A 19,452-nucleotide genomic window follows, 5' to 3' on the forward strand; every position below is an offset into this window, starting at 1 on the left:
GAAATTGAATATTTGCTAAGTGTTGTTATGTGTTTATCATTTACAGATTTACTATATTCGTCATGTCTTCTGCAATATCACTCTGGAGCATACTAGATGCTCACAAGTTGACTGATCATAATTTAGCTGTTTGCTTTTACTGTAACAAGTTAGGGCACTGGAAGAGAAACTGCAAGGTTTACCTTGCAGAATTGAAGAAGAGGAAGGGTAGTAAGACTATCGCTTATGATTCAGGCATGTTCATGATCGAAGTTAATATGTCACTAGGTCAAATTTCTACTTGGGTATTAGATACCGCCTGTGGTTCTCATATTTGCAATTCGTTGCAAGGATTAAAGGGAAGTATGACTCTTGAAAAAGATGAGGTGATTCTACGTATGGACAATGGAGCAAGGGTTGCGGCCATATCTGTAGGATCATTTAGTTTACATATGCCTACGGGCAAGACTATTATTTTGAATAATTGTTATTACATTCCCTCTATTGTGAGGAATATTGTTTCTATCCCTATGTTGGATTTGTTTTTTTTCATTTATTATTAAGAATAATGAATGTTCTATCCTTAGAGATAATGTTCTTTATGGACGTGGAATTTTAAATAATGGTCTGTATTTATACGACGTAGAGCATGATTTACTTCAGATTGAACAAACTAATAAAAGAAAATGAGATGATGAAAATCTGACCTATTTATGGCACTGTAGGCTAGGTCATATTAGTGAAAATACACTACAGACATTGCATAAGGAAGGGTTACTTGACACCTTTGATTTTGAATCATATCCTATATGCGAGTCTTGTCTATTGGGTAAAATGATCAAATCTCCATTTAGTGGACATGAAGAGAGGGCTGCAGATTTGCTAGGATTGGTACACACAGATGTATGTGGACCAATGTCTACGCATGCCATGGGTGGATTTTCGTACTTCATTACTTTCATAGATGATAGATCTAGATTCAGATATGTGTATTTGATGAAACACAAGTCTGAAGCCTTTGAAAAGTTCAAAGAATATAAACATGAAGTGGAGAAACAAACCAAACACAGTATTATAACTCTTCGATCAGATCGAGGTGGTGAATACTTGAATGGAGAGTTTCTAGATTATCTCAAAGAAAATGGTATAGTCTCCCAATGGACTCTTCTATATACTCCCCAGTTAAATGGGGTATCTGAAAGGAGAAATCGAACTTTGTTAGACATGGTTCGGTCCATGATGAGCTATGCGAATCTTCTAGTATTTCTATGGGGTTATGCATTGGAAACCTCAGCATATTTACTGAATAAGGTGCCTTCCAAATCTGTTCCTCAAACTCCATATGAGATAAGGAAACCGAGTCTTAAACACGTTAAGATTTGGGGATGTCCAGCTTACGTCAAGAAAGTTGACCCAGATAAGCTGGAATCTCAATCCGTAAAATGTAGTTTTGTGGGATATCCTAACGAGACTTTGGGGTATTACTTTTACACCGATCATCGGGTGTTTGTCTCCAGACATGCTACCTTCTTGGAAAAGGAGTTTATCCTTGAAGGAAACAGTGGGAGCAAAATTGAACTTGATGAAGTTCAAGAAGCACAAACTACTACGAATTAAGTGGAAACACCTGTTCAGACTGAACAACCTTCTGTGGAACAGCCCATTCGTAGGACAGGGAGAGTGTCTCGCCAACCTGAGAGGTATTATGGCCTTGTCATTGAGAATGGCAATAAGTTGTCAATCATTGATGATGACGACCCTGTGACCTATAATGAGGCTATGAGTAGTGTTGACTCAGAGAAATGGTATAGTGCCATGAAATCCGAAATAGAATCTATGTATACCAACCAAGAATGGACTCTGGTTGAGGCGCTGAAGGTGTTAAGCCTATTGGGTGCAAGTGGGTATACAAAAGAAATATTGGAACAGATGGTCAGGTGGAGACCTATAAGGTCAGGCTCATGGCAAAAGGATTCAAACAAAGGCAAGGGATTGACTTTGGTGAAACTTTTTCGCCTGTAGCCCTGTTAAAATCAATTCGGATTTTGCTTGCGATTGCTGCTTACTACGACTATGAGATCTGGCAAATGGACGTGAAAACGGCCTTCCTCAATGGGGAACTTGAGGAGGAAGTGTATATGACACAGCTAGAGGGTTTTCTTTCCAAGGGAAATGAACACCTAGTATGATAGGTCTTACCCAGGGTACATACATCCAGAAAGTGCTTAAAAGGTTTAGCATGGAAAACTCCAAAAGAGGTCTCATACCGATGAGCCATGGAGTGTCCCTTTCCGAAAAAATGTCTCCTAAGACACCTGAGGAAAGAGAGCGTATGAGTAAGATTCCTTATACTTCAGCAATAGGATCTATCATGTATGCGATGTTATATACAAGGCCTGATGTTGCTTATTCAATTAGTGTGACGAGCAGATATCAGTCCAATCCAGGTGAAGACCACTGGAAAGCAGTGAAAAACATCCTTAAGTACTTGCGAAGGACTCAGGACATTTTTCTTGTTTTTGGTGGTGAATCTGAGTTGAAAATAGAGGGTTATACTAACTCTACTTTTCAATCAGAAAGTGATAGCAAATCCATGTCAGGGTACGTGTTTACTCTGAATGGTGGTGCGATTAGTTGGAAGAGTTCCAAACAGTCTACAACGGCTGACTCCATAGCGGAAGCAGAATATATAGCTGCAAGTGAGGCTGCAAAAGAAGCCGTTTGGATGAGGAAATTTGTTTCTGAGTTGGGAGTTGTTCCTAGCGTTGAAGAGCCTATTGTGTTGTATTGTGATAACAACGCAGCAATAGCACAAGCCAAGGAACCTAGGTCTCATAAAAGTTCCAAACATGTCCTGCAACGCTTTCATCTAATTAGGGAGATTGTTGAAAGAGGAGATGTCAACGTCGAGAGAGTTGACACACATAACAACATAGCAGACCCTTTAACAAAGCCACTTTCTCAAAGTCACTTTGATCGTCATAAAGACAGGATGGGTATTAGATACCAAAGTGATTGGCTTTAGTACAAGTGGGAGATTGAAAGAGATATGTCCTAAGTCCAATCATGTATGAGAATTTAGGAATAACTTTTATGTAGTCTGTTTTGATTTCATTGATATTAATAAAAGACTTGTTTTGTTTTTATTACGGGCTCTATCTATTTTAAGTGTTTGAATAAGATATACCATAGTTTAGAGTAAAGCTTTTTATGGATTGTGATGAGATCATAATAATGAGACCTAAAAGATGATAACTCTAAACTTAAATAGTTCCTGGTCGTAGGATTACTAACTGGTAATTAATAATCCGCAAAGATCGGTACATACTATGCTTGCTTCATTATGAAGGATGTCTGTTCTCATAGACATTTGTGTGGTGACACTATAGCTAGTATGTAGGTGCTTATTATAGAATAAGTTCATTGAACATGACTCGCACAGCTGAACAACTGATGGAGTTCACTCACGTGTCAGCAGTTGTTCACATAGTAATAGTTGTACAAGTATCCTTAGACTTGAGGTCATCATAGTAATCTTGTGTACACTGAACTATGCTTTGGTTTAGTTCTTAGTCTCCAGGGACAATTATAAGGGCTCTACTGGGTATAGGAATTTGTATACGAAGATAGTGTATGATCAATAAAGGATCTACCCCTTCCAGTGAAGGAAGAGAATGTTCAATGCTGATCTACTTATGCTAGTTCTGGAATCTCTGGCCAGAGTGAATGAAATTAGAAAGGAGTTTCTAATTTACATTAAATAAAATTAAGCATAGTGAATGGAAAGCAAGTGATTAAATAAGATAGGCTTGACACAAGTTCCATGCCTTGTATTTAATCGTGACATTGCAGGGTAGAAGGAATTAATTATACAGTAACTATTCACTGAATAGGTTCTTGGTATTCTAAGCAGTGAATTCGTATTAACCGGATAGTCGCGATATGCTGAGAAGTATCCCTCACGATGTAGAATAAATATGATTAATTAATTAATCATATTTAATGAATTAGAGAATTTATATAAATAATGATAAAATAGTTTTATTATTATTTATTTCTACTACCGGCTTAATATTGAACCTACAGGGTCACACCATAAAAGAGAATGCTTTAATGGTGGAGGAATTAATTAATAATGGCTGATAATTATTTATTTATGAAATAAATAATTAATTGGCAAATTTAATAATTGATTAAATGAGATTTAATTAATTATAAATTAATTAAGAAAAGGTTCTTAATATTATTAATTAAGAATTTAATTTTTGGAAATTAAATCAAGTGAGAGAATTATTTCTAAAGTGTTTAGAAAAAGGATTAATAATTAAAAGGTGTTTTAATTATTAGTGAGAATAATAAAGGTTTAATAATAATAATATTTTATGGAAAAAATTTCAGCTGAAAATTTTGCCTATAAATATACTATTATAAACCCTATTTTTGCCTCAACCCAAAAGATTTACAAAACCCTAATTCTCTCCACCTCCTCCTCCTTCATTACATCGTTTTCTTGGTGGATACAGGTGGAGTGCTTCACACTTGAGGAGCAGCTGCTAAGGATCTCCGCTCGTTGTTCTTGGATTGCTTTTAAAGGTTAGAAATTGATCCCTCAATTTTATTTACGATCTATATACATATGATATGGATTTTATATGTGTAAAATTATTTTACCATGCTTCCGTGATAGTTAAAATCCTACAATTGTCCCTTCTAGAGGAACCTCCAATTGAATTGGAGAGGATTTAGATAGCTCTCCCTCAAGAGTACTACCCTCAAACCTATTCATCTATGAAGATGATTGTGCACATGAAGGTGCAATAGTGACCATGGGGTCTTCAGTGAAAACTGATGAAACTCCCATATTTGTGATGGTGTCATCAAGGTCTACCCCAGCTAGTAGCCTCTCACCATCTAGATGTTGGTTCTGGGTGGTGAGCACAGTTTCATGAACCATGTCACTTGAGTGTTAATGCACTTGAGAATCAAATTCAAGTGCTCTATATGGTGAAGAAATTTGAGAGATTAGAGAAGTTTGCTTAGTTGTGAGTGTTGGCAGCTCCCCCTGAATGGATGAGGGAGCTTCAAGTGATGTGCCCTCACTGTGTGTGCCATCCTTATTTCTTCTACCATACACTCTAGGTGCAGGTTGTGCTGACTCAGTACAGGATGCATTGGGGTGAATGCTCTTTTTAATAGATACACCATGTTGAGAAAATGCATCTAGTAACTGTTTACTCCCCATTTGTTCAACTGTGCCCTTTTGGGAGGACACAGAGGTGTTTTGAGTGGTCAACTCAGGTAACTTACTCTTCTTTGGTCTCTTGACCAAGGGTGACTCTGGTTCAGTTTGAATTATTTCACTCTCATTTACAACAACAAGGGTTGGTTTCTTTCTCTTCTTTTTACTCACTTCAGTCTTTTGAGAGACTAAAGTGGTTGGTTTGCTAACATTTAGTGGTTTAGAAGAAGGGGCTTCAGCCTTGGAAGGTCCCTGTTTGTGTGCCTGTGTTTGTGCTTCCACAGGCTCAGGAACCATAGCCAAACTAGCAAATTTAAGAGCCCTCATGTCTGGCATAGGGTAAGGATAAGTCCTGAATCTTTCCAACATAAATGGAGTGATTCTAAGACTTACACTCACCTTATTCTTTGAAGTAAGTGAGCCAAATATTATTTTGGACACTTGCTTATAATTTCCAATTCTACTACTATCAATACCAGCTAACAAATGTATATCATTTACTTTATGAGCTAAAGTAGACATAATAAACCTTGGAAAAAAGATTTCTTTACCTCTATTCTTCAAAGGCATAGTAAGCCTGGTAGCCAGCTCCTCCAGAATTAGAGCCCCAACATTCAGATGCCTGTTGTGAGCTATTGAGAACAACAGCTTCTGCACCACACTTGAGATGTTGTCAAAGCCAGTTTTTCTGCAAGTGAAAGCCCTCATTACAGAATCAAACACAAAGGACCATTCCTTCCTAAGGTTTGTCCTGTTCAGGCTTTCCAAGTTGATTAAGCCACTGTAGTTGATGAAGTCCATGAATTCACTCAGCTCATCTGCAGTTAGCATCTCTCCATAGTTCCCAGGGCTGTATTCACATCAGCAGCTGAAAACTCAATTTTTTGGCCTCCAATTGTGCATGTGACCACCATAGAAGTGACATTCTCTTGAACAACTGTCCTAGTTATAGCTGATATCCAAAATTCATGAAGAACGTCCAAATACAGCACATGACTTGCAGTTAAAGCACCTGCAATATAGGATTCAGAAAGAAACTTCACAAACCTCTTGAAAATATCAGGGGCTTGGTTAGCATCAAGCAAAACAATAAAGTTAGTTCCCTTCTCTGGAATGATAGCTCTAACAATGTTTTGTGCCATTTTAGTGTTTAGAAGTAGTGGGTAAGAAAAAGTTTTGAGAAAGGAGCAAAAATGAGAGAGAAATCGCCTTTTGTCTGAAAGCTAGGTCACTTGAGATCTCGAAAAAGTGTAAGTACAGTGTATGTATCGAGAAGTCTGGGTATTTATAGAAAAAGTAGATGACTTGTCGAGAACTCAAAAATAGACATTTGGGATTGTCTATCGAGAAGTCATTTAGAGATGTGAAGTACATATTGAGAAGTCATTTTAAATTACTCTTATAGAGAACTCAAAAATGACTTATCGAAATGTCAGATAAATGCCTATTTTGTCCAAAAAGGACTGAAATAATTCTAATTTATTTGAATTGAATCAGATTGAAATCAGAATAAATTTTCCAAAAGTATTTGTCTAAAATAATTCATTGAATAAAATTATTCTAGTTCTGAGTTATTGATAAGTCTTAAAATATCCTTGTCGAGAACTCTGTGAATTAACACTATTAGAGAACTCTACATGGTCTTATCGATAAGTCATAATAGAGCTTATCGAGAAGTCATTCGAGAAGTCTGTAAATAGACTTATCGAGAACTCACTCGAGAACTCTAAAATGACTTGTCGATAAGTCATTTTGACTTATCGAGAACTCAGTTCTATATACCTTTGAGTACTGTTATTCTGCCTTGTGTTAATTTTACACATTTAAGATGTAAATTAACAACTAAGCAGTTTACTTAGAATTTGAAATATTCTAAGTTAATTTTTGAGTTTTTAAGAAAAATAAATATACAGAGATTCTGAAATATTTATAATTCATATTTCAGTTAATTTCCAATTAAATCAAACTAGGTTGATTTATTAGAAATTAATCTGCTGCAACACATTAGCTGAGTTCTTGCCTTAGGATGAAGAATTGAGCATTCCAATTTCACTCACAAGTCTGGTGAAGGTTGCTTCATCCAAAGGTTTAGTAAAAATGTCAGCTAATTGTTTCTCTGTTGGAACAAAAATGAGCTCAATGGTACCATTTGCAGCATGTTCCCTGATAAAATGGTACCTAACATCAATGTGCTTTGTTCTAGAATGATTAACTGGATTAGCTACTATAGATATGGCACTAGTATTGTCACACATAATAGGAATTTTGTGTAACACTAGACCATAGTCCATTAGCTGATTTCTAATGCAAAGCACCTGAGCACAACAACTTCCAGCAGCTATATATTCAGCTTCAGCTGTGGAAGTTGACACAGATTGTTGTTTCTTACTATACCAGGATACAAGTCTTTGACCAAGAAATTGACAGCTTCCACTAGTACTTTTCCTATCAACCCTGCATCCAGCAAAATCTGCATCTGTGTATCCAACAACTTCAAAACCAGTTCCCTTAGGATACCATAATCCCAAGTTTGGAGTTCCCTTTAAGTATCTGAAAATCCTTTTCACAGCCATCAAATGTGATTACTTTGGATTGGCTTGAAATCTAGCACATAGACAAGTAGCAAACATGATGTCTGGTCTACTAGCAGTCAAATAAAGCAATGATCCAATCATCCCTCTATAGCTTGAAATATCCACACTCTTGTCTTTCTTGTCTTCATCCAACTTGGTTACAGTAGACATTTGTGTAGATGCGGGTGAGCTATCCACCATACCAAATTTCTTCAATAAGTCATTCACATATTTGGTTTGGCTGATGAAAATACCATCACTTCTTTGACTAACTTGAAGGCCAAGGAAGTAACTCAATTCTCCCATCATACTCATTTCATACTCACTCTGCATTAGCCTAGAGAATCTTTGACAAAGCTTTTCATTTGTAGATCCAAAGATGATATCATCCACATAGATTTGAACTAGGATCATATCTTCACCATACTTCTTGTAGAAGAGAGTTTTATCAATAGTACCTCTGGTAAAACCATGTTTGAGTAGAAATTATGACGATGTGCCATACCAGGCTCTAGGTGTCTGTTTCAATCCATATAGAGCCTTGAGTAATTTGTAAACAAAGTTAGGAAATTCTGGATCTTCAAAGCCAGGTGGCTGTTGCACATAAACTTCTTCTTCAAGTTCACCATTAAGAAAATCACTCTTGACATCCATTTGATACACCTTGAAATTTGAGTGTGCAGCAAATGCCAGAAAAATTCTTATTGCTTCTAGTCTTGCAACATGAGCAAAAGTCTCATCATAGTCAATTTCCTCTTCCTGTGAGTAGCCTTTAGCAACCAGCCTTGCTTTGTTTCTAGTAACAATTCCATTTTCATCCATTTTGTTCATGTACACCCACTTAGTTCCAATTATGCTTATGTTCTTTGGTGCAGGGACTAATTTTCAAACTTTATTTCTTTCAAACTGATTCAGCTCCTCCTGCATAACACATATCCAATCAGGATCCAATAGGGCTTCTTCAGTTTTCTTGGGCTCTACTTGAGATAGAAAATATGCATGTAGGCATTCATTATCAGTTGCACTCCTAATTCTCACACCAGCTGAAGGATCACCAATAATAGCTTCTACTGTATGACTTCTATCCCACTTTCTAGTGTGTGTCTGTTGACTAGTGCCTTCATCATTTTCTTCAGTATTACCATGACTGTCATTTCCATTCTCTCCTTCTCCCCCTGATTTTGTGCCATCAAATTCAGGTGTTTAAAGAGAGCTTTCATTCCCATGATTTTGTTCAGAGGTCTCTTCATTTGTCATTTGTTGTGCCACAACTTCATCTTCCTCATCAGAATCACTATCAATGGTTAGATTTTCAAATGCAAGGGCTTCAGCATCATTTACATCAAGGCATTCCAAGCCTGGACACTTGTCATCATCAAAAGTCACATCTATGCTTTCCATAATTTTCTTTTGATCAATCACATAAACTTTGTAGGCTGTTCTTTCCAATGAATATCCCAGAAAAATTGCTTCAAAAACTTTAGAGTCAAATTTTCCCACATATTCAGAGTTGTCTTTTAGAATATAACACTTGCTTCCAAACACATGTAGATGCTTCACTGTAGGCTTTTCGTTAGACATGATTGAGTAAGGTGATTTTCCATGAGCTTTGTTGATGAGATATCTGTTTTGAGTGTAGCATGCAGTATTAACAGCATCTTCCCAAAAGCTAGTTGGCAACTGAGCATCTTGTAGCAAGGTTCTAGCAACTTCAACCAATGTTCTATTTTTCCTCTCAACTACTCCATTATGTTGAGGTGTTCTATCTGCTGAAAATTCTTGAACAATGCCTTTGCTTTTGCAGAATTCACTTAATGTTGAGTTTCTGAATTATGTTCCATTATCACTCCTCATTCTTTTCACACTAACTTTTCCTTCAGCTTGCTTCTCAATTTTCTTGATGTGCTCAATTATAATGTTTGGAGTTTCATCTTTAGAGTACATGAACTCAACCCAAGTGTATCTTGAAAAATTATCAACCATGACAAGGGCATATTTGTTCCTTGAAATGGACAAGACATTTACTGGCCCAAACAAGTCCATGTGAATAAGTTGCAGAGGTGCACTTATAGAATTCACAGATTTTGACTTGTGACTTGATCTTTTCATTTTTCCTTTCTGACAAGCTTCACAAACTTCCAGTTGAGCAAATTCCAGACTGGGCATGTCTCTCACAAGCTCCTTCTTGACTAAGGTGTTGATTGCTTTGAAATTCAAGTGAGATAGTTTCTTATGCCACAATTTGCTTTGCCTGATGCCTTGGTGTAGAAACAACACACTCCATCCTTATTTGTTGAGTCTACGTCTGCAACAAACAAGCTTCCCTTTCTTACTCCTTTAAGAGCAATTTCACCAGTCTTTTTGCTAATAAAAGCACAATCTTCTTTGTTGAAAATAACTTGAAAACCTCTGTCTGCAAATCGACTAACACTTAGAAGATTTACTTCTAATCCAGCAACTAGTGCTACATCTTCAATGACAACATTTCCAGAAACAATCTTGCCATATCACATTGTGAATCCTTTGCTGTTGTCTCCAAAGCTCACCAAAGGGCCAGCAATCTCCTCAAATTGTGATAGAAGTTATGATAACCCTTTTGTGATGTATGTAGACTTTTAGGATTTTTAGTCAAACGTTTAAAATCTCTCTACAATTCAACAAAAAAGGTAAATCATACCAATTAAAATTGTCATTAGGTGAAGAATGTCGTTGTATTTTACAATGTTTGAACAACATTGATGTATTTTATGTCAAACAGTCTCCTAATATGTTTGCCCATCAGATGGCAAAAAAATCATATTATCTGTCAGGTTAGCTTTGATAGAAGGTTTGTTCCTATCTCGATTCAAAATTGTATTTCTATGAATATGAATGCGTAATAAAATCCCAGCTTTTCGCCAAAAAAAAAATTGTCATTAGGTGAAATTTAATTTAGAATCAAGTTGACCTAAAATTCATTCGAAACCAGTGGAACTTAAAGGCGATCGCTTTTGGTTGATGGAATTTGCCTGTTTTTTGTTGTCTGTGACCCCCGCCATGGGATACCCTGCAGGTTTTTGCACGGTTTTTGAATTTTGCTTATACAGACCTTGTGGGCATATCTATTTTGAGCAATGTGACAGGAGGGGGAACATAAAATATATGTTCATGTTCTAGAGAGAAAATGGAGTCCATGGGAGTAGTACATTGTGGTTATCTATGGGTCCCAATAGATTTGGATTTGGGGATTTGGTGGGGGGGGGGGGGGGGTAATCCCTTCACAAATTAGATTTACACTGATTACACTGACTTTCTGTGCACCATTGAACATCTTCTTTGATCCACTGATTACGCGTATTTGTACCCGTCCTCGTCTCCTCGAGTAATCGTTTTGGTTGACACTAGATTATTCAGTGGGAGGTGAGGAGGTTGGTATCAACTCATTTGCACTATAAATAGCTATAACATTGATGTCTGATGAGCATTCTGAGCAATATGGATTCTTTGATTCTCTGATTTTATAAAGGGCTAGTTAAATTTAGATAATAGAGATAAATGTGATCCTGAGAAGGAACTGTATACGACTTTTTCTTCTAATTATCTTATCTTTGGAATATAGACCAACTTAGTAACAAGCTTTGTTAAGCACTCACTGGTATAATGTAAAAAAGAGAAAAGAAGAGGAAGCTGACATCAGTGTTCTCTTTATTCTGTTTACCTTGAATGAAAATGCTTTGTGGAGATGAAGACACTAAGAAAAAAAGAACAGTTGTCCCATTCTTTTATTCGTGAGGTTCAAAGTGTTCTAAATTATTACTTAAACACTAGTTCAAACAGTACGGAACCTAACTTAAGAACCTATAAAATCATTTAATGTTGATCATAGAATTGAACTTGTAGTTCTATGACTTTAAACTCACCAGGCAAACATTAAGCAATGATATTAAAAGGGTTCTGTTACCCCTTGTTGTTTTAATTGAAGTCATCTTATTATATGTGTCTTTTTTATTTACAATTGTTTGGTTATCTTTAGATTTTTTTGCATATGTTATACAATGAGGTTATATGCTAAAAAGGAAGACATAGTTGTCATTCATTACAGTAGTTGCATCAATGAATGCTGATTTGTGTTTGAGCTATGTCCATGTCTAAATCTTACGGAGTCTAGCATCATAAAAAAATATATTTATCGATTTGGATGTATAAATATGCAATTACAATCTAATACTTCAAGAATGTTTTTACCTATGGTATGTACAGGTGCTAAAAGATTAATTGGCAGGGGATTCAATGATGTTTCGGTTCAGAATGACAGAATATTCTGGCCCTTTAAAGTTGTTGCTGGTCCTGGAGAGAAGCCAATGGTTGCGGTCAACTTCAGAGGTGTGGAGAAACAATTTTCTGCTGAAGAGATTTCATCAATGGTCCTTCTAAAGATGAAAGTAACTGCTAAGGCATACATCGGATCATTGGTTAAAAATGCTGTCGTGACTGTCCCTGCTTATTTTACTGACTCTCAACGTCAGGCGACGAAGGATGCTGGAACAATTGCTGGTCTTAATGTCATCCGTATAATTAATGAGCCAACTGCTGCTGCCATTGCTTATGGGCTCAATAAGAATTACGCCAGTGGTAGTTTAGTTGGGGAGAAGAATGTACTTATATTTGACCTTGGTGGTGGCACTTTTGATGTTTCTGTTTTGACGATTGAGGCAGGAATATTTGAGGTGAAAGCTACCGCTGGAAATACTCACCTTGGTGGCGAGGATTTTGATAATCGCATGGTCAACTACTTTGTGGAGGAGTTCAAGAGGAAGCACAAAAAGGACTTATGTGCAGACCTTAGATCTCTTAGAAGATTGAGGACAGCTTGTGAAAGAGCAAAGCGGACACTCTCTTCATTCACCCAAACATCAATTGAGATTGAATCTCTGTATGAGGGTGTTGATTTTTGCTCAAAAATTAGTCGGGCTAAATTCGAGGAACTCAACATGGATCTTTTCATGCAATGTCTGCTTCGTGTTGACCTTTGTCTAAGAGATGCTAAGATGAACAAAAACAACATTCATGAAGTTGTCATTGTTGGTGGCTCTACTAGAATTCCAAAGGTTCAGCAGCTGTTACGAGATTTCTTCAATGGGAAGGAGCTCTGTAAAAGCATTAATCCTGATGAAGCTGTTGCATATGGTGCAGCTGTGCAAGCTGCTATCTTAAGTGGAAATGGTAACGAAAAGATTCAAAACATAGTGCTGATGGATGTCAATCCATTGTCCCTTGGAGTTGAATGTGTTGGCCAAGTAGCGAGTGTTGTTATTCCCCGCAACACAACTATTCCCACAACAAAGCAAAAGGTATTTACCACAGCCAATGATTGTCAGACTGCTGTTAGGTTTTCAGTTATTGAGGGTGAGAGAGTGAGATCCACTGATAATAGGTTATTGGGTCAGTTTAATCTCTCTGGCATTCCTCCTGCCCCAAGGGGTGTCGCCAAGTTATTGGCGACCTTTGACATTGATGCAAATGGGGTGCTGAATGTTACTGCGGAGGATAGTACTACTGGGGCCAGAAACAATGTAAGGATAACAAACAGCATGGGAAGACTAATGAAGGAAGAGATTGAAAGAATGGTTTGTGATACTGAGAGGTATAAAGCTGAGGACGAGGAGCATGCGAAAAAGATTCAGGCCATGAATACATTTGAGAATTACTAAAAAACACGAGGAATCTCATTTGGAGCATCCAGTTTGGGTCCATTCCAGTAGCTGTCAGGAATAGTCTAGAGGATGCTATCGAGAATGCATTTCACTGGCTGGATGGCAACCGGCTAGCAGAAGTGTATGAGTTCGGGAACAAGATGCAAGAGGTTGAGCACACATGCAATCAAATATTAGCCAGAATGGATTGGGGGCTGTTTTTTATTAGGCTGGTGGCTTGCCTAAGCACCATCAATCAGGATAACAACTATATTAAGGTAAATTGCCTAGCAAGTAGAGTTATTTTAAACAGTAATGTGTGTCTTCTCTTGGTTGTTTTGGTACATTTCCTTTGGTAATATTACATATGGTGGGTAGGTATTTTTAGTAAAAGCATTATTTCCGTTTGAATAAAGTCTGTAATAAAAATGAACATGGTTTTGGAAGTTGGATTGTTGGCGCACTAGTATACTTGGCCTGTGAGGCTGTGACAAAGTTAACTTTTGAAAATTGCATGAAATGTATTATATAAAAATTATAAAAGTTACCCTCTCTCTGTTAGAACTTAGAGAATGTTTGAGCCTTTACACACAAGTCCATTAATGTTAAAGAATTCCTCTCAAGATAGTAAACACCTCCTAGCGCCTTGGCTACTCCTTTTGATAACAATAGTTTAGGACAATTGTTAAAGAATTCCTAATGATCAAATTTTGGTGTAGTGGATGTCAATCAATTGTGCGAAATCTTTTGAGTCCAGTATTTTTCTTCTGAAACACGAGCAGAGTTTTGACAAGAAAATGGGAGTATCCACCGAGTCCAGTAACTAGGTTCTCATTCTCAGCGACCTTAACCATAATTTGTTTCTTATAATGATTCAGACATCTCTGTTACTAATGATTCGGCATAGCAGTTTGATATCAGAGAGCGGATAGATAGAGCACTCGTCAACTCATGACCTGCATTACAGATCCTGCCCTTGTTGTTCTCACAAAACTGTGAACCAAAATGGACCATTTAGTATTCTCAAGTAATGACAGTAAAAAGGCAATTTCCTTTTATTTAGAGGTTGTTTGGTTGTCCGATATTTAGACGGGTACTTCAAATATTTGGGAAGCGACAGTTGAGATAATTGTTTGGTTGCACAAAATATGGATAGAAATTCAAATGTCCCCCATTCCTACCTAAATTAGTCACACTTCTCATGTTTGAATATAAAACCAATCCATATATTAAATAATAAAAGCCTAAAATTTGTGTAAATAAAATATTATTTTTATTAAAGTTATTTAAAATTAACAAAACTTAACTTATTATTTTAATAAATTGTAGTATCGGTGCTAATAATATTTCATAATATTAATTTTTAAAATCACGTAATAATATATGATATTTAAAACTTTAGGTTATAAAGTGTATGAAAATTGGTGACCAACATGGCTTAATTGTTTTACAACCACTTGTCACAGACAATGTTAAAACTCTAAATTGATATTTTAATTTTAGTGAAGTGCATGTAGATATGTATCACTTGGTACTTGTTCAATTTGAAAAAATGACAGTGTTGAGAAATAAAAGAAATATTAAAAGTTATATATCACTTGCCGTAGTATTTAAGCCCATTTCAAGCATGATAGTGTTGAGAAATATATTTCAAACATAGGTAGATTACAGATGACACATGATAGTACCAAAACAAGAAGTCATCAGAACTGAAATTTGTCACCGACATCATTTTTTCCTATTCATGAGCCTGTTTATCAATAAAACACAATCTTGATTGTACAAATATTTTAACTGCAAGAGCAATTTGTATGAATTTTAACCGAATGACTCTAGGTTTTAACATCAGATATTTATCAATCATCTTGATAATAATTAGCAGGGCATGTAAATTCAACAAATTGCCATGTTACAGTCTACAGAATTAAACATACTTCTGATCCATTGTTCGCAGAGTGCCCGGTGTAATACTTGACCAGTACTCCAGTAGACTACCACAATTTTCTTAGTTGTTCGGGTTTATGACATAAGATCTTTCAACAACAGAATGGAGATAAATCAGAATGGAATAATGCAACAAGATTGATTCAACATTACTTATCAGATTGCAGCAGAGTCTATCCCGCATGTTTAGTATTAGGTTGTTAGTGTTTTATGTATATCTTGTTTATCTGGATAAACCTTATCTCAAACAAACCCACTCTATCTTATAAACTAATTTTGAATCTTTCAAAACTTATCCTTTACTTAGTTTATCTTTTTCAAATAACTAACAGATTAGTTTTTCAAGTTTCATTCATATATTTTCAAACAAATTTATTTTCAAATCTTATAAATCTTATTCTTTGTTTGAAAATAAATCTGTTAGAACTTTGTCTATAAATACAACTCATTATTTCAGATTTGAGACTACTACTTTTCACGTCAATTCTTATCATCTGAAAAACACCCTCTTGTTCTATACCCGAGATACATATCCAGAAAATAAGAAGCTTAGTTTGAGTTGTAAACTTTCACATTATATTCTTGTATCTGAAAGGTGTATTATATCACTTATCCCGGGTTATGGGAGTTTGATTACAACGCCAAGTAACTTTGTGCTAGGTAGCTGTGTGCTAGGGAAAGGTTTCTTTCAAGTGGGCCAAATTTGTAATCAAGGAAAGTCTGTAAGTACTTTGTTTTAAGTGGATATAATACATTCTCTATGCTAATTGGCATGGGGACTTGGATGTAGGCCATAGACTAGGTGTAGGGGCCGAACCAAGTGAAAACTCTTGGTGTTCTGCATTGTTTAATTTCTTTATTACTGCATTTATATTTCAGTAATTTATTTTCTGCAGTTAAAAGAGACTGTCCCATAACCTGTCTCATTACAAAGGGACTGTCCCATTTGCATAAGAGACTGTCTCATTTGCCTTGACAGTTAGAATATTATATTATCTATCGAGCCATCGAATTTCAATTGGTATCAGAGCAGGTGCATTTAATTCTCTTTTTAGTGTTTATTTTGCTAGCGATCCATGGCTCAACCAGATAGGTATTCAAACAATTATCCACCTCTGCTTCATTGTTCAGTGAATTGGAAGAATTCGAAAATCAGCTACGCAGATATGATGAAGAAGATGAAACTCCTCGCAAGAAAACTCTTGCACTTAATGCAGATACAGACGAGTCTCCTGATGATTCTGATGAAGAGATTGCTCTTCTAACAAAGAAGTTTCATAAATTTCTTGCCAAACGGAATGCCTCCAAACGACCTATGAAGTCACAGTTTCCAAAGAAGGACTTCAAATCTAATCCGAGCAAGGAGATTAAAACGAATCAAAGCAAGGATACTTGTTTTGAGTGTGGAAAGAAAGGGCACTTCAAAAAGGACTGCTACAAGCTGAAGAACAAAAAGAAGGCATTAATTACTTGGAGTGATGATGAATCTGACGTGGAGATCGATTCAGACGATGAAGTTGCTCAACTTTGTTTTGCAGGACTCGAGGATAACTCCAGTGACAATGATGAGGTACAGAATATAAAGTATGATTCAAATATATCTTCATCTATTTTAAATTTGCAGGTCCAGGTTAAGAAGTTAAAAGAAAAGAATTCTTATTCAAAACAAGCATTAAGTGAAGTTCTGAGTGAAATGGATGACCCCATGAAGGAAGAAGCCTTAGTTGCTGAGAACAAATCCTTGCTTGAAAGGGTTTCAAAACTTACTGAAGAAAATCAATATCTCAAAAATGAGATTGAGATGAAAGATGTATGCCTTGAAGCCTTGAAGAAAGAGTCAATCTCTGTTGATCCAGAAACCGTTAAAGAAGACGGTGCTCCTGATACCCTGGTTCCTGAATTAAAGCAGAAAGTCGAACAGCTTGAAAAGGATTTAGCTAAATATTTCCATGGAGAAGGAACTTTGAATGCTCTTCTTGGTGAACAAAAATCTTCTCTTGATAAAGGAGGTTTAGGATGTGAATCAATCAAGAAACGTGCATTTCAAGGAGGTTACAAACGAGCTCCTATGAGATATAAGATGCCTTATGAGAAATATCGAGATTGTGGCAAAGCTGGTCACCCTACATCTGAATCTAGATTATGTGATATCAAGGGCCACTCCTCTAACTCATCTTATAAATCGTCTACTAGATATAAATCTGTTAATACATCTGTTAATATTGTTCAGATGTGGATTAAGAAATTAAATATACATTTATATAAGATTTATGATACTAAATAACCAGGAGATAAATGGATCATCGACAGTGGTTGTTCACGTCACATGACAGGTGATAAATCCAAGTTTATATCTCTAGTTGCCAAGGAAGGTGGCTTAGTTACTCTTGGAGATTCAAACACCGTCAGAATTATTGGAAAAGGTACCATTGGTAATGACAGGTTTGCTATTTCTAATGTCCGTTTAGTTGATGGTTTGAAATATAATCTTATTAGTGTAAGTCAACTTACTGATGCTGGTCATAAGGTTAAGTTCGATAAAGATGTATGTTATATTGGTACTAAGACTAACGAGTTTGCTTTAGTTGCCAAGAGGAAAGGAAATATTTTCATGTTAGATTTTGATGAACAGCAGGAGGAAATTTGTCTTGCTACTGTTCAAGATCAGCAGAATCTTTGGCATCGATGTCTAGGTCATGTTCACATGGATCTTCTTCGGAAGATATCTTCTCATGATTTGGTACGAGGTTTACCAAAGCTGAAGTACAAGAAAACAGAACCTTGTACCTTGCCAACTTGGAAAACAGGTGAAAACTTCCTTTACTGCTAAGAATAAAGTATCAACTTCTGTTCCTTTGCAGCTCCTTCATCTAGATCTTTTTGGTCCAGAAAGGTATGTAAGCTTGGGAGGTAAGAATTATGCTTTTTTTTATAGTTGATGATTATTCTCGTTTTACTTGGGTACTATTTTTGCGAACTAAGGATGAAACTTTTGTTGAGTTTAAGGATCTTATTACTAACCTTGAGACTAAGTATTCATTTAAGCTCAAGACTATTCGTAGTGATCATGGAGGTGAATTCGAGAAGGATTTCATAACCTTCTGCAAATCGAGAGGAATCACTCATGAATTCTCAGCTCCTCGAACTCCTTAGCAGAACGGAGTAGCAGAACGCAAGAACAGGACTTTACAGAAAACTGCCAGAACTCTACTGCATCAAATGTTTTATTTTAGATACTCAGAATAATCGAGGCAAGTTTAATGCGAAATCTAAGGAAGGAATTTTCTTGGGATATTCTACAACAAGCAAAGCTTATCGTGTTTATAATTCTGTCAAGAATAAAGTAGAAGAATCCATCAATATTGCTTTTAATGAATCCTCAAGGAATGTATCTCAAATTGATGAAGACACTGCGGATCTATCGTCTCATTCCCAAATGAGACAGTCTCATTTTGAAAAGAGTCAGTCTCATTCTGACAAATCAAGCAGTCAAGACTCTCCAGGTCCATCTCAGTCTTCTGATAATTCTTCAGGATCTACTCAAGCTTCAGATGAATCTTCTGGCTCTCCAAAGACTCCTGATAGTATTTCAAATGTGAATTCTGTTACTCCTCCGGATAAATCTTCACAAGCGGAAATGAGGCAGTCTCTTTTGAATGAGACAACTCCAATTCATTTCCTGGCAGACAATTCTAATGAGGAAGAGATGAGTAATATTCAACTTCCTAAGTCTTCTAGGACTGTGAAGAATCATCCACCAGATAATCTTCTTACTGATTTAGATCAAGGGATTTCTACTCGAAGCAGATTTCACAATCTGTGTGCATTCTGTGCATTTGTTGCTGAATTCGAACCAAAGAATGCTCAAGAAGCTGTGGCAGATGAACACTGGTCTGTTGCAATGCAGGAGGAATTGAACCAGTTCGAGCATTGTGAAGTTTGGGAACTCGTCCCACCTCCTCAGAATGCCAAGATCATTGGTACTCGTTGGGTTTTCAAGAATAAGAAGGATGAAGATGGCAACATCATTCGAAATAAAGCCCGT

The 19,452-nt window shown here is 36.4% G+C and overlaps 1 pseudogene; it reads left to right on the forward strand.

Moving 5' to 3' along the window:
* The first annotated feature begins 11,685 nt into the window (after positions 1 to 11,685).
* On the forward strand, positions 11,686 to 13,844 carry LOC141693444 (heat shock 70 kDa protein 4-like; annotated as a pseudogene).
* Positions 13,845 to 19,452: the final 5,608 nt, after the last annotated feature.

This window comes from Apium graveolens, chromosome 10, assembly GCF_009905375.1.
Source record: "Apium graveolens cultivar Ventura chromosome 10, ASM990537v1, whole genome shotgun sequence".
Classification (NCBI taxonomy): domain Eukaryota; kingdom Viridiplantae; phylum Streptophyta; class Magnoliopsida; order Apiales; family Apiaceae; genus Apium; species Apium graveolens.